Source organism: Coloeus monedula (assembly GCF_965178545.1).
Source record: "Coloeus monedula genome assembly, chromosome: 30".
Lineage (NCBI taxonomy): Eukaryota > Metazoa > Chordata > Aves > Passeriformes > Corvidae > Coloeus > Coloeus monedula.
Genome location: NC_138810.1, coordinates 3,352,957 through 3,364,752, shown reverse-complemented (window position 1 = coordinate 3,364,752; position 11,796 = coordinate 3,352,957).

The following is an 11,796-nucleotide window of genomic DNA, read 5'->3' as shown; positions in this document are numbered from 1 at the left end:
CAGTTTATGGATAACACAGCCTTGCAGAGAGGCAGATCTGCCCACCTTAGTGCTTCCACTATCCTCCAGTAAAGCACAGAGGCTCAGAACCCGAGGCAAGATGAGGGATCCCAAGTCCTCCCCTTCAGAAAGGATAGAGAACACAGCCCATGCCCTATCTACAAATAACTTGGTACTATATAGGCCACTAAAAACCTGCAAGTTTTCAGCACTTTGTAAGATAAAAATAGGAGCAACACTCCGGGGAATTTTAATACAGTTTTAAATTTAGCTGCATTTTAAGTTACAGCTCCTCCTGCAAATAGCTGTTAAAATTCAACCAGTCAGCACATTTCTCTCAAACAGCAGCAACAACGGCATAAACAGAAGCAGCGGAGGGGAAAGTCTCCAGCTCAGCAAGACAGAAATTACTTCACCAATGTAAGAGGTGGCTGGGGCAGGCAGGGCAGCCGGGGCTGGGAAACGAGCTGGTGCTGGAAGGCATGGGAGAGGTGCCAGGAGAGACCACAACACGCCAGCACAGAACGCTTTGGGGTACCTGATTCACAGGTACGGACTTCACTCCGACACCTCGATACTTTCTGTATTAGGTGGACCACGAGGTGCGGAAGAGCTCTGCCCTTGCAGCGCGAGCTCACACCACGGGGCACGCTCAGCTCGGTGCCTTATAAACCAGCACCAGCATCACCATCCCCTCGCCCTCCGCGACCCCCGAGGCCGGGAGGCCGCAGGGACCAGCCCAGCCCGCACAGTGCCCTCCGAGCCGGGCGAACGAGGCTCCGAGACCACCGGGGATTGGGCCTGGGCGGGTCTGGGATCCGCCGTTCCCCTCAGCCCTCCCGATCCCCCGCACTCACCTGGGCCGCCGGTTCCTCTCAGCTCCCCGCCAGACTCCTCCGCCCCTCTCTGCGCCCCCCAGGCTCCCCTGAGCCCCCCAGGCTCCCCTCAGCCCTCCCGGGTCCCTCACCCGGGCCGCGGCTCCGGCCCCAGCCGCGCGCGCAGCCCCAACCGCCCCGCGCTCCGGTTTGAATCCCCGCCGCCAGCCAATCCCCGCGCGCCCCGGCTTCCCCCCGGGCTCTCATTGGCTGCGCTCAGCGGGCTCCTGAAGCCAGCCCGCCGCCATGTCTGCTGAGGGCGCGGCCTGCCCGCTCCTCTCCCCGGCGCGGGGCGCGGCCGCGCACGCGCTGAAGCCGGCCGGGCGCCATCTTTAATGCTGGCTGCTGGCGCCAGCGCGCGTTGCTTAGCAACGGGGACGCCGGGTGGGCCCAGGACCCCCAGACCCGGGGCTACTCCTTGCCCAGCGCACCAGAGGGGCTGCTCTGGGCAGGAAAAGTCGTCCTCAGGCCGAGCCCTGGTGGTTATTTCGAGCAAAGCCTTTGGCAGAGGGCGCGGATGGGCCTGAGCCCCCTCGCTGGTTCTGCAGGGCGCCGAAAGGTCTGTGCCAGGGGCTCGGTGCAGTCGGTGCGTGGTGAAATTCACCGCGAGGCTGTTTATTAAGCGTTGTCGCTTGAGAAATACGATGCCTTGCCTGTTCTTTTTGTCTTTAAACGTTGATTTGAGTAACAGCCGGCAAACTTGCGCCAAAGGCAAAACCCATTTCAAGCCACATACGAGTCTTCCCCGTGCAGGCGTTTAATATGCAAACGGATAAAACCCAAAACCCAACAATTACACAAAGGGAATTCACATAATCATAAAATAACAACGTGCTTTAATCTTTCAAATCTGAAACAAAACAGCGGGTAATTGAAGAACGGATATTAGCAATTAGAAAGCGGAACTAAATGCTTAAAATTGCGCAGTGGAAAAGGGAGTTCATAAAGCAGATTGCTCTCATCATCCAGCTGCTTTGTTGGAGCTGCTTTATTTAGGGTATATAGTTTGTTTTAACGTAATAATAATTAATTCGCAATAGATTGTAAAAAGCCTCAAGATCTTTGGAAAAGTAAACATTAATGAGGCTTCCTTGAGGAAGAGAGCCAAAATTATCTACGCTTTATAGGGGAACTGAGGCCTAGAAGAGGCACAACTCGTCCCCTGAGCCAATGGCCAAGCAAGAGAAAGGTTCTGACCTTGGTATATGACCTTACGGTACAGAAAATCACCCCAAAGCCCAATTTTCCCTTGTCTGGGAAGAAGCTGGAGGTTGAAAGTTACACCTGGCTCTGCGGTGAGCCTCTCGTGCAGGTCCATCCCCCTCGGTGATGGGGCTCAGCTGTTTTGGTGTCAGCCCCGGGCCTCCTGCAGCTCCTGCCTGTAATTAAATCTTCACAGCTAAGATGCCTCTATTGGCAGATCGTATTTATAGGCAGGCGAGTTGTTTTAGTGTCGTTCTGAAGAGTTAAGGAGGCTTTTGCTCATAAGCAAATTCCGTTCCCTTTCAAATTGTCATCCGCAATCGCGTGCCAATAAAAAGGAACATTATTTTAGATGATTGCCCCCGCGGTGCTTGTAGTGAGTTACTGCAGTAGGTGCTGGGCTTGTGTTACACAAATTACATTTCTTCCATATGTGTTCAACCATCGTCCTTCCAAATCCTCCTCGGAATCAGGAGGGCAGCAGGGCCCCAAAAAGCTTCTCAGAACCTCCCCCCCTCCCCACCTGTGGTATGATGTGGACCTGGCAAATGGGCCCCCTGCTCGATCCCAGGCCCTAAAACCTTTGTGGAGCCTCTTTCCTCCTCCCCAGCTGATGAATGATGAGAGCAGGGAGGTCAGGAGCACCTTTCATTAGGAGCTTTATTCCAAGGGATAAGAAAGGCAGAAGGACTGAGGGCCTTTTCAGGAGCTGCTTTATGGCAAAGTAATTATATTCTCTTTTGTTTGTGTCAGGAAGGGGGGGAGAAGCCTTGAAATGTCTCATCTGGGAAACCGTTAATAGAATTTATGCTAATTTGATGATTCCGGCGATTACTGGCGGAAGCACTTCACATTCTCAGGCAGCAGAAATTCTCCTCCAGCTCCTCCCGCAGCCTCGCTGGGTTGGTCTCCAGCCCGTTCTCCTCCTCCAGCCACCGCAGACCCTTGGCTGGGCAGCGCTGGCCGACCCCAGCGTGTGACCTCGGGAGGTGACCGGGATTGGTGCTGATGCCAAAGGGATCCCTGGTGACCCCGTGCCTCGATCTTTTGGGGCAGGATGGAAAGAAATCTGCCCCAGCACCTCACTGTGTGAGCAAAGAGCAAAGCCAAACCTCTCCCTGCCAGCCTCATGCTCTGGTGAAGCCTTGCAAACACCAATCGCTCTGCCCAGCTCCTGCAATTAACTCTGCAATTGCAAACCCATTTATGCAGCTTTGTGCTCAGGGGAAACCTTTATTAAGTTCCTTTTAATCCAAAACCAGTTAGAGCACGATGGTCTTTATAAGCAGTCATTCAAAAAACCAAAAAAAAGCAGGGTGGGGAAGCAAGTGGAATTAAAAACTTTGAGACAGTAACATTTCCCCAGGGAAAATAAAAGGGAGAAAAAAAATGATCTTAGGTGCACTTCTCTAGATGCATTAATACAGCAGGGGTGTTCAAAAGGAGTTATTCAGTAGTGTGAGGAAAAATCCATCAGGCTGAGAAGGGAGGGCAGCGGGGCTTTAGCCAGAGGAAGATGGACATTTCAGGGAATTAATTTCCGATTTCTCCCGGCTGGCCCGAGCCAGAGGCCGGCAGATGGCATCAGGCTCATGTGCTGGGTGGGAGCTGCAGGGCCTCGGCCATCCCTCAGCAGGGCAAAATGTGGCGAGAGCAACATCCACAGGGGCTGGGAGGAGGGGAAGGAGCCCGTGGGGCCTGTGGGGAGGGGGATGAGGAGCCCATGGGGCTCACAAGGAGGGGGATAAAGGAGCCCATGGGGTCTGTGGGGAGGGGGGCAAAGGGGCCTTGTTTTTGCCATCAGTCCAACAACAAACCAGGTTTATCTGTGATGTCCCACCTGAGTGAAGCCGGGATGTTTCCTCCAGCGCCGATCAGCTTCGGGGTAAAGAGCACTTGGATGGGATGAGCCGAACCCGCCGCCCATCCTTTGTGCTCCTCGTAGTGAAACGGTGCATTAATGTCAGCAGAGAAGCCACAGCCTTATCCTGAACTCCTTAAAAAACAAAGGGAGTCTCTATTGCCTTCATCTGGCTTTTAATGAATGACCTCTTGTCGCCGGGAGCTGCGTGCGGTGACAAAGGAGCTTTGTGGGCTGATATTTATGATTTCATTTAAGCCAGGGAGTAAGCTAAGGGAGAGCGCTGGAAAAGAAGAGCTGAGCTGATGGTTCTGGCTTTAGACTCAAGGGATCTTTATCTAGTTTTTGTATTAATACAGTTGTCATCTCTTAAATATTTGAGCGACTCTCAGCCGTGAACGCTCCCACGCCGGAGGGACACGTGAGGATGACCCCAGCTCTCCCAACCCCACACCCTCCTCTGGACCCAAATGCTGGGGAGGGGGGAAGGGTTTGCATTTTCCTAGTCCCCCCCCAAACCTTGCCCACACATGAAGCCTGCTGTGAGTGCCCACGACCTGCTTGCGGGGGGCCCCGGGCTCCAACACCCCTCCCCACACCAGCAACTTGCCAACACTGATAAATTTTTTGCCTTTTCCTTCAGCAGGCCTTGGTGGAGGATTAAACAGCTGGGAGCCGGGAGTGAGAGCGTGTCCCCTCTCCTTTGCCATGCAAACAGAGAAAATTAATCTTCCAGCTTCCTCTGATATTTGGGCTGAATTACAAGCTGGGAGCGGAGATAAAGCGCGGGCGAAGGAAGGCACAGGTACAGCAGAGCCGGGCTGCTGGCACAGGCCTTTGTCCGTGCAGATAACGCTCCCCTCCTGGAGTCATGCATAATTCACCAGCACTGCCTCCCTCGTCCTGGTCAGCCCTCCCTCTGCTTTCTCTGCTCTCCTCCCGGAGCAGCTGGAGGCTCCGTGTCCGAGCGTGTGGTGGGTGCAGGACACGCTCGTGTGGGAGCCATCGTGTGTGTGTGTGTGTGTGTGTGTGCAGAGACACGGCAGCGACAGCAAACCTCACTGACAGCGTGGGTCTTGTTGGGACAAAGGTAAGGGGACTTTGTCCCCTCTACCTGGAGGCTGATGGAGCACAGGGGTAGCACCCCACAGCCTGTGCTGGCGTGGGACGCCGGTGTCCTGCGCACACCGTGCAACTGCCACCTGCACCCCAGGCAAACCACAGCAGCACATCTGCTCCTGCGAGGGCCTGGGCTGTGTTTGATATGCCCAGCACATCCCAGCTCCGCTAACCATGCCGTCTCCCTAAATCCCTCCATGTTACACTTGGATAGAGGTTACATCCTCCGGGATACCAACCCCAGCATTAACAGACACCAACTGCATTTTATTTGGTCGATCATCCGGAGACTCCTCTGCGCCGCTCCTGACAGAACTGTGCCACACAGAGTGGGAAAACCATGGAGGTTTTCCACAGCCACCAAGAGTTCCTTTCCCAGAACAAAGCAAGAGCAGCCTCGGTCACTCCCAGCCAAGCAGTGAACATGCACACACACACCTGCTTAATGATTTTTGCTTTGTAAACGAAATCGGTGCTGTGAGTTTAATGACCACTGCTTGGGAGTAATTGGGGCAATTATTGTATGGCCCAGGGGGAAAATTGCAGCTTGTTATCTCCAGGGAGTAGCATTAGGATCCAGCAGATAATCAGACCGTTATTTGTTGCACTTCAGATGACATTTCTCATGGATTTAGAAACGATAGTGATCAAACCGTGTTGTCAGAGCCACTGCAAACTGCGGAGCCCAGAGACCTGGAAGCTAAACAGCACCTGAAGCTGCCTGGGACAGCTGCTCTTCCAGCAGGAATAGCAGACTTCTGTGCCACATCGAGCTCAAAGACATCCAGACCTGAGCAACACGCACCTCTTCTTTAATTTGATCTTCTCATAAGAGAGACAACACTCAGGATGAGGATGCAAAGGGGGGATATCAGCTCTAACATGCCGCCAACCAGATCTATATTCATACTCAGTGATTAGGTTTCTTGAGACCTTCCCTCCTGTTTCTCCCTCTCCACTCCAATCGATGGTCTCTGCCTGTCCCCTTGCCTCCAGCAGCCCTGAAATCTGAGGCCTGGGCAGGAGCTGCAACATCAGGCCGTTTGTCTGCATGGTCCTGAGGAGACCAGCAGCGCTGGGCACCCTCCCTGTGCCACGACCCCATCCCCTGAGCAGCTCCATCAGCGCCACATCTCCATAAGATATTTGTGCACCCCCAAGGGCAGCTTTCAGCCCCTCGAGAATTTCTGAACTGGGGGAGCCAGTTCCAGCAAACCCAGACGTGGTGGGTGGGTGAGACACAGCACAGCTCCCAGTGACACGGCCCCAGCACCAGCCCCGCTCCTGGCACTCCACACTGTGCTCACCCAGCCTGGCCTCCCTGGTGCAAAGGGGGTTTTTAGCAAGGCTAAACCCAGCCAGAACTCCTGGCACACTCTCTTTTGTAGGTTTGCTGCACACGAGCATCCCCAAATCCTGGTTTGGGCTCTGCTGCCAGGGGTGGGCTCACAGATGACACGGCAGCACCTCGGCCCCCGCACGACGCCAGCGACAGGGATCCTGCCAGGCCTGGAGAGCTCTGAGCCAAGGCAGCTCCGCTATCGATCCCCGATCAATGACAGCTCAAGGCCTGGAAATGACAGCGCCTTTCCCTGGTCCTCAGCTCTCAGCCCAGGCTGGAGGCTCACGCAGAGGTTTAGCAATAATCCAAGGCAGGAGCCAGGACGGGAAGAGCCTCTTGCAGCAGGTGGGTTGTTTAACAAATTGGACACATAACGAGACAAGAGGCACAGAGGAAGGAGATCTGGTGAGACTGGACCTTTATCTCTGGCACACTGGCCGCCAAATCTTTGTGCAATATTTATCAAGGGTGAGCGGACAGGAGAATTGGCAGTCGATGCATAAGTGAGGAATTAAAGCCACTGCCATCCTTATCTCCCCGGCAGAGAGGCGAGGGGAGGGGTGGGCGGGAGCTGCGAGCCAGCCCAGGGCAATCGACTTTGAAACCATTTGTGGATTTAACGAGTCCAAACTTTATTAGCTCAGCTGATGGGGAGCAGAGCAGAAGCACCAAGAGGGCAAACCAGCATATCCACATCCTCTGGCTGCCAGAGCTGAGCGCTGCCTCCGGGCAGGCATTTCCGCTGGAAAGTCCCTTGTGTCCCTGGTCAGACATTGCGCGGCTGGGGGACGTGGCAGAGCTGCCCCAGAGGCTCCAGGTAAGGGGTCTGTGGTCTTTCAAGCCGAATTAAAATGCACTTTTAAACCGAGGAGTTTAGGAGCTGCTGCACTTTCTCTCCTAGTTTTTCTCAGCAGTGAGACAAAGGCAGACGATGCTCTGCCCTCGGGACAGTCACGTTTTGCACAGTCAGAGGCACAGCTCCTGGGGAGGGCAGACACTGCTCGGCACTTCCAGCCACCCCGTGAATCTGCCTCAGGAGACACAGCCAAGAAAAACACAGGGGAAGGGATGGATACGACGCCCAAAACCACAGAGCTCCAAGTCAGTCCATCGAGGGGGTTTGTGCATGAGCCATCCGCAGGGAGGGCAGCTCAGCCCCCGGCCGGGTGCCCCAGCCCCGCCGGCTGCGGATGGCGGGCAAAGGGCTGCTCCATCACCAGCATCCCCTGGGAATCCCCAGTGATCACATAACGTCTGTAATTAACTCGATTATTGGCTTTTCTTTTGCTGAGACTGCACGTTCAAGATGGGCTCCATCTGCTCCTTGCATGGGCCTGGCTGCCGCGGGAGGGGACAAAGCCCCTCCTTCGTGAGAAATGTGTCATTTCTGCCAACAGGGGACAAGGCCATGCTGGGGGGCAGCAGCAGCCCCTGGACGATGGCTGTGGGTCCAGCTGCCCAGCTCCCCCAGCCCTTTCACCACACACCAAACTCTGCCAACCAGCCTCCTCCCCCTGGGCACCCACCAGCCCCAGACCTGGCTCCACCGGGGCTATCAGCTTCCTTATGTCATTCAAGGGGATTTGCATCTCTCTGTTTAATTTCTCGTCAACGCAAATAAGAGCCCAGGAAGCCAAGTGGGAGATGCTGGACTGCCGGGTGTCAGGCGGCTGCTGGGGAGAAGATGCGCTGATCTCTGTGCCTGGAGCATCCAGTGCCATATTCCCTCCCTGCACCACACAATCCCTCCTGCGGAAATGGGACACGAGCACCGAGAAGCAACGACACCAGAGTAATTCCCAGCTACAGCCCTTTCCAGGCAGGCTCCCCCTTTGGCCCTGCTGTGGCTCCCATAAATCCTCCCCAGGTTATTCCAGCCGCTGTCACGGAGCCGTAGCAGCAAATCCGAGCTTAGCTGGGAGCAGCGCACGTGGCGCTCGCGGGTCCCCCAGCACCCATCTGCACCGCCTTTGTCTCCGCAGCCTTTGAGCTGCTCTTCCCCTCCTCTCTGCTGCAAAGAAACGCATTAGTTGCAACATTGCTTTAATTTGTTTGCCAGCTTTCGGAGATGGAGAAGCTCCTGCTCCCATCGGTGCCGTTTGAGGATGCCGGCAGCGTTAACCCTTTGGCTCCCACAGCCCCGAGCTGCTGGAGCAGCTTTTGCACACCCGAGACACACGAGCTGCCTCCTCCAACCCGGCTCCTCAGCCGACCTGGCACTTCCCAGACGGAGGGATCCATTTCCCCTTCCAGCTACCCTCAGCATTTCCGTAATGAGATGAGTTTTGTTGTGACCACAACCAGTGTCAGAGGGAATAAAAGAAAAAGTCATCCAGATGGGCTCTACGGCAGTGACAAGGACACGAGGACAAACAGCCCCGCCAGCAAAGCCAGGGCAGTGAGGAATGTTGTGGGATGAGTGGGGCAGCACAGGGGGCGGGCTGGATCCGCACCCAGAGAGGGGCTGGGGATTCCTGTTGTCCTGTCACACGTGGCACATCCCGGGATCTCCCCTGTGCGCACACACTCAGAACCATGACCTGCTCGTGGCCTGGGGCTGCAGCAAGGTGCCTTTTGGACACATCTCTGGGAGCACCAGCATGGCCCAACAGGGGCATTTCTGCACAGGTAGCTCCAAACCAGCTTCTGATACAGATATCAGAGCGGGAAGAGAGCGAGGAGCCAGGAGGGATGGGCTTGGGCAGCACGGCAGGACCGCTGGCAACCACACAGGTCCCTGCTTGACCCAGCATCCTGTGGAATGATTTTGTTTAGTCTCTGCCCCCCACTTCCAGGCACAGGTCCCATCCAGCCTGAGCATCTTCAGCCCTTTCAGTCCAGGGCAGCAGCCCCAGGCCTCTGTGTGTCCCAGGAGAGGCTTTCTCTGGACACTGGGTGAAACAAGTGGGGAAGGCAGGAGCCAGCCAAGGTGGAATTCGGGCACAGGGGAAGTGTTTCAGGACAGTGGTTGAGCAGGAGCCAGTGCCTTTGCATTGCCTCATGCTAATTGCTCGAGCTAATGAAGCCACACACCCATCTTGATGATTTTCCACAGGGTTTCCATCCGCCTTTGGTTTTTAAGGTGCGGTCCACAATTCCGGAAAGATGCGGCTGATTGATTGCGAGATTCCGGGATGGAAAAAGAGTAGAAACAACCCTGAAGGGGCTGCAAAAAATGCACTCGGCCCCAAAGTAAATGAGGGGCACCCAGATGTGAGGGTGACGAGCAGCAGGAGGAGGAATTCCCAGCTATCCAGCCCCAGGTGTACAGTGTTGGTGCAACACAGAGGCAGCGTTATGGCTCTTCCCAAGGCTGCTGGTGAGGAGGTGTTCCTGCCCTCCCACAGGATACCATCCCCAGGGAGTTTGCTGCCTGACTCTTGGGGATGGTTCTTGCTGCCAAAACCCCAGGAGAGCCCGAGCCACCTTCCCCATGGCTCTGTGCCTCCAGGTCCCCCGCACCACAAGGTGCATGGTTGTTAAGCAGTTCAACCTCCTTTTCATCCCGAGAGCAGTTCTGAAGGTTTAAATAGAAAGATATCAAAATAAAAGATAATTGTTGAGAAAGATGAATAGGGGGGAGAAAAAACCCCATCAGCACAGAGGAACTCTTGTCTAATTTCTCACCCACGCAGAGCACAGCGATATTAGTGCCTTCAACTCTGGTTCGTAAAAGCTTTCATCGCTTTATTACCAGCTCCCCGAACAGCTTGTCCTTTTAATAAGCCAAGGCCTCCAGATAGCAGATCTGCCCATGGGAGATCCCATCAGGATGTGGTTAATCCAGGCAGAAACAGCACAAAGCATCATCACACTCACCTGAATAAGGAAGCCCTTGTCTGAGGCAGGAAAAGGTTAAAACCCACTCCAAAATGCAGGGGCAGAGGGGAGGGAGGGAGAGCTGAACCTCCTCGGTGGCGGGTTAAGCGGTGCTGCCGGGTGTCCTCGCCTTCCCCGTCAGCCCCGCGCTCCACAGCCGCTGGCATTGGCGATGGAGGCCTTTAATTATCCAAACTGCTGCCCCTCACAAAATTAAATGCTGCTGAGGATGACTCAGTGTTTAATGGACTGGCTGCTCCTCACGCCGGGAGAGCCAAGCGGGTGCAAGCAAGAGCACGGCACAACACAGCATAAATCACACGGAGACACCGCTCACGGGGCCCGCTGACCCAGCGGCTCGGAGCAGCCACTGCTGGGTTTAAACAGTGGTGTTTTCACTCAGGATAACCCTGTGGGGACCTCCTGCGAGTAGCAGCTCTGGGCATTGCAGCTCAACCCTCCACCCAGGCTGGCCGTGACCCTTCCCCAGCTACCACTATGTGGACACTGGGGATTTGCTTGATTTAGAAATCCCACGGATTCACCAAGCTGCCCGTGCTGGGTTCTCTGTTCTCGGCATTTAGATGCTGTGGTTTCCTTTGGAAAGGTCTCAGCAATGGTCAGATGTGGTTTAGAAGGTAAATAAGTGCCAGAGGATGCGACGCAAAGCTTGTCTCTGCCTTTGCTCACCCGCCCGGGACAGCACCACGCTCCGGGCCAGCCCAAGCCAGCATGGCAAGAAGCAGCTCTGCTAATAGCCTCGTTAGTCTCACCAAGATGCTGAGGCTTTGGCTTCCAGCAGATAATTAACGATGTGCTCATGAATTAGGAAACCCTGGACCTCTACCAGGATCTCTGTGGAGGCAACGGAGCTGCTCTTGGTTCAGAGCTGGAGCGAGGCGATGCCTCGAGGAGCAGCACAAAGCAATGGGAATGGTCAACAGGGACTGGCAGAAGCCTTCCTTGTCCCAGTCTTTAATGGCAAGACCAGTTGTTCTCCAGGTACCCAATACCTGGAGCTGGAAAACAGGAAAAATTTCTCCATGGAAAATGTTGCCAAGCCCTGGCATAGGCTGTCGCAGGCAGTGGTGGAGGCACCAGTCCTGGGGGGATTTAAAGGCATGTAGATGTGGTACTTGAGGACGTGGCTTAGTCATGGCCTTGGCAGTGCTGGGGCAGCAGCTGGAGGATGATCTTGGAATTCTTTTCCAACTTAAAGGATTCTGTGTGGATGCAAGATTCCCTAATGCTGGAGCTGCCCCACCAGCGAGAAAGGCACATGTGAGAAGTCCTAATAAGGCCCCACGGTGCCTCATTTGAATACAATTTACTGTCACTAATGCTGCTGATGGTTATTTCCCCAAGCTAGGAAGTATTTGGCCCCAAAATGGGCTCCTGGAAGCAATTTCAGACGGCAATCTGTAATGCTGGAGCTGATGGAAGCAATTTGCAACCCATTAGCGGGGATCGGCTGTGAAGATATTTCACACATCACTCAGTCCAGGTTTGAGGGGGGATGGAATTCTTCCCCCCTCTCCTTTGGAATTTTTGTCCTGGATGGGGTGAAGGCCTGAGCG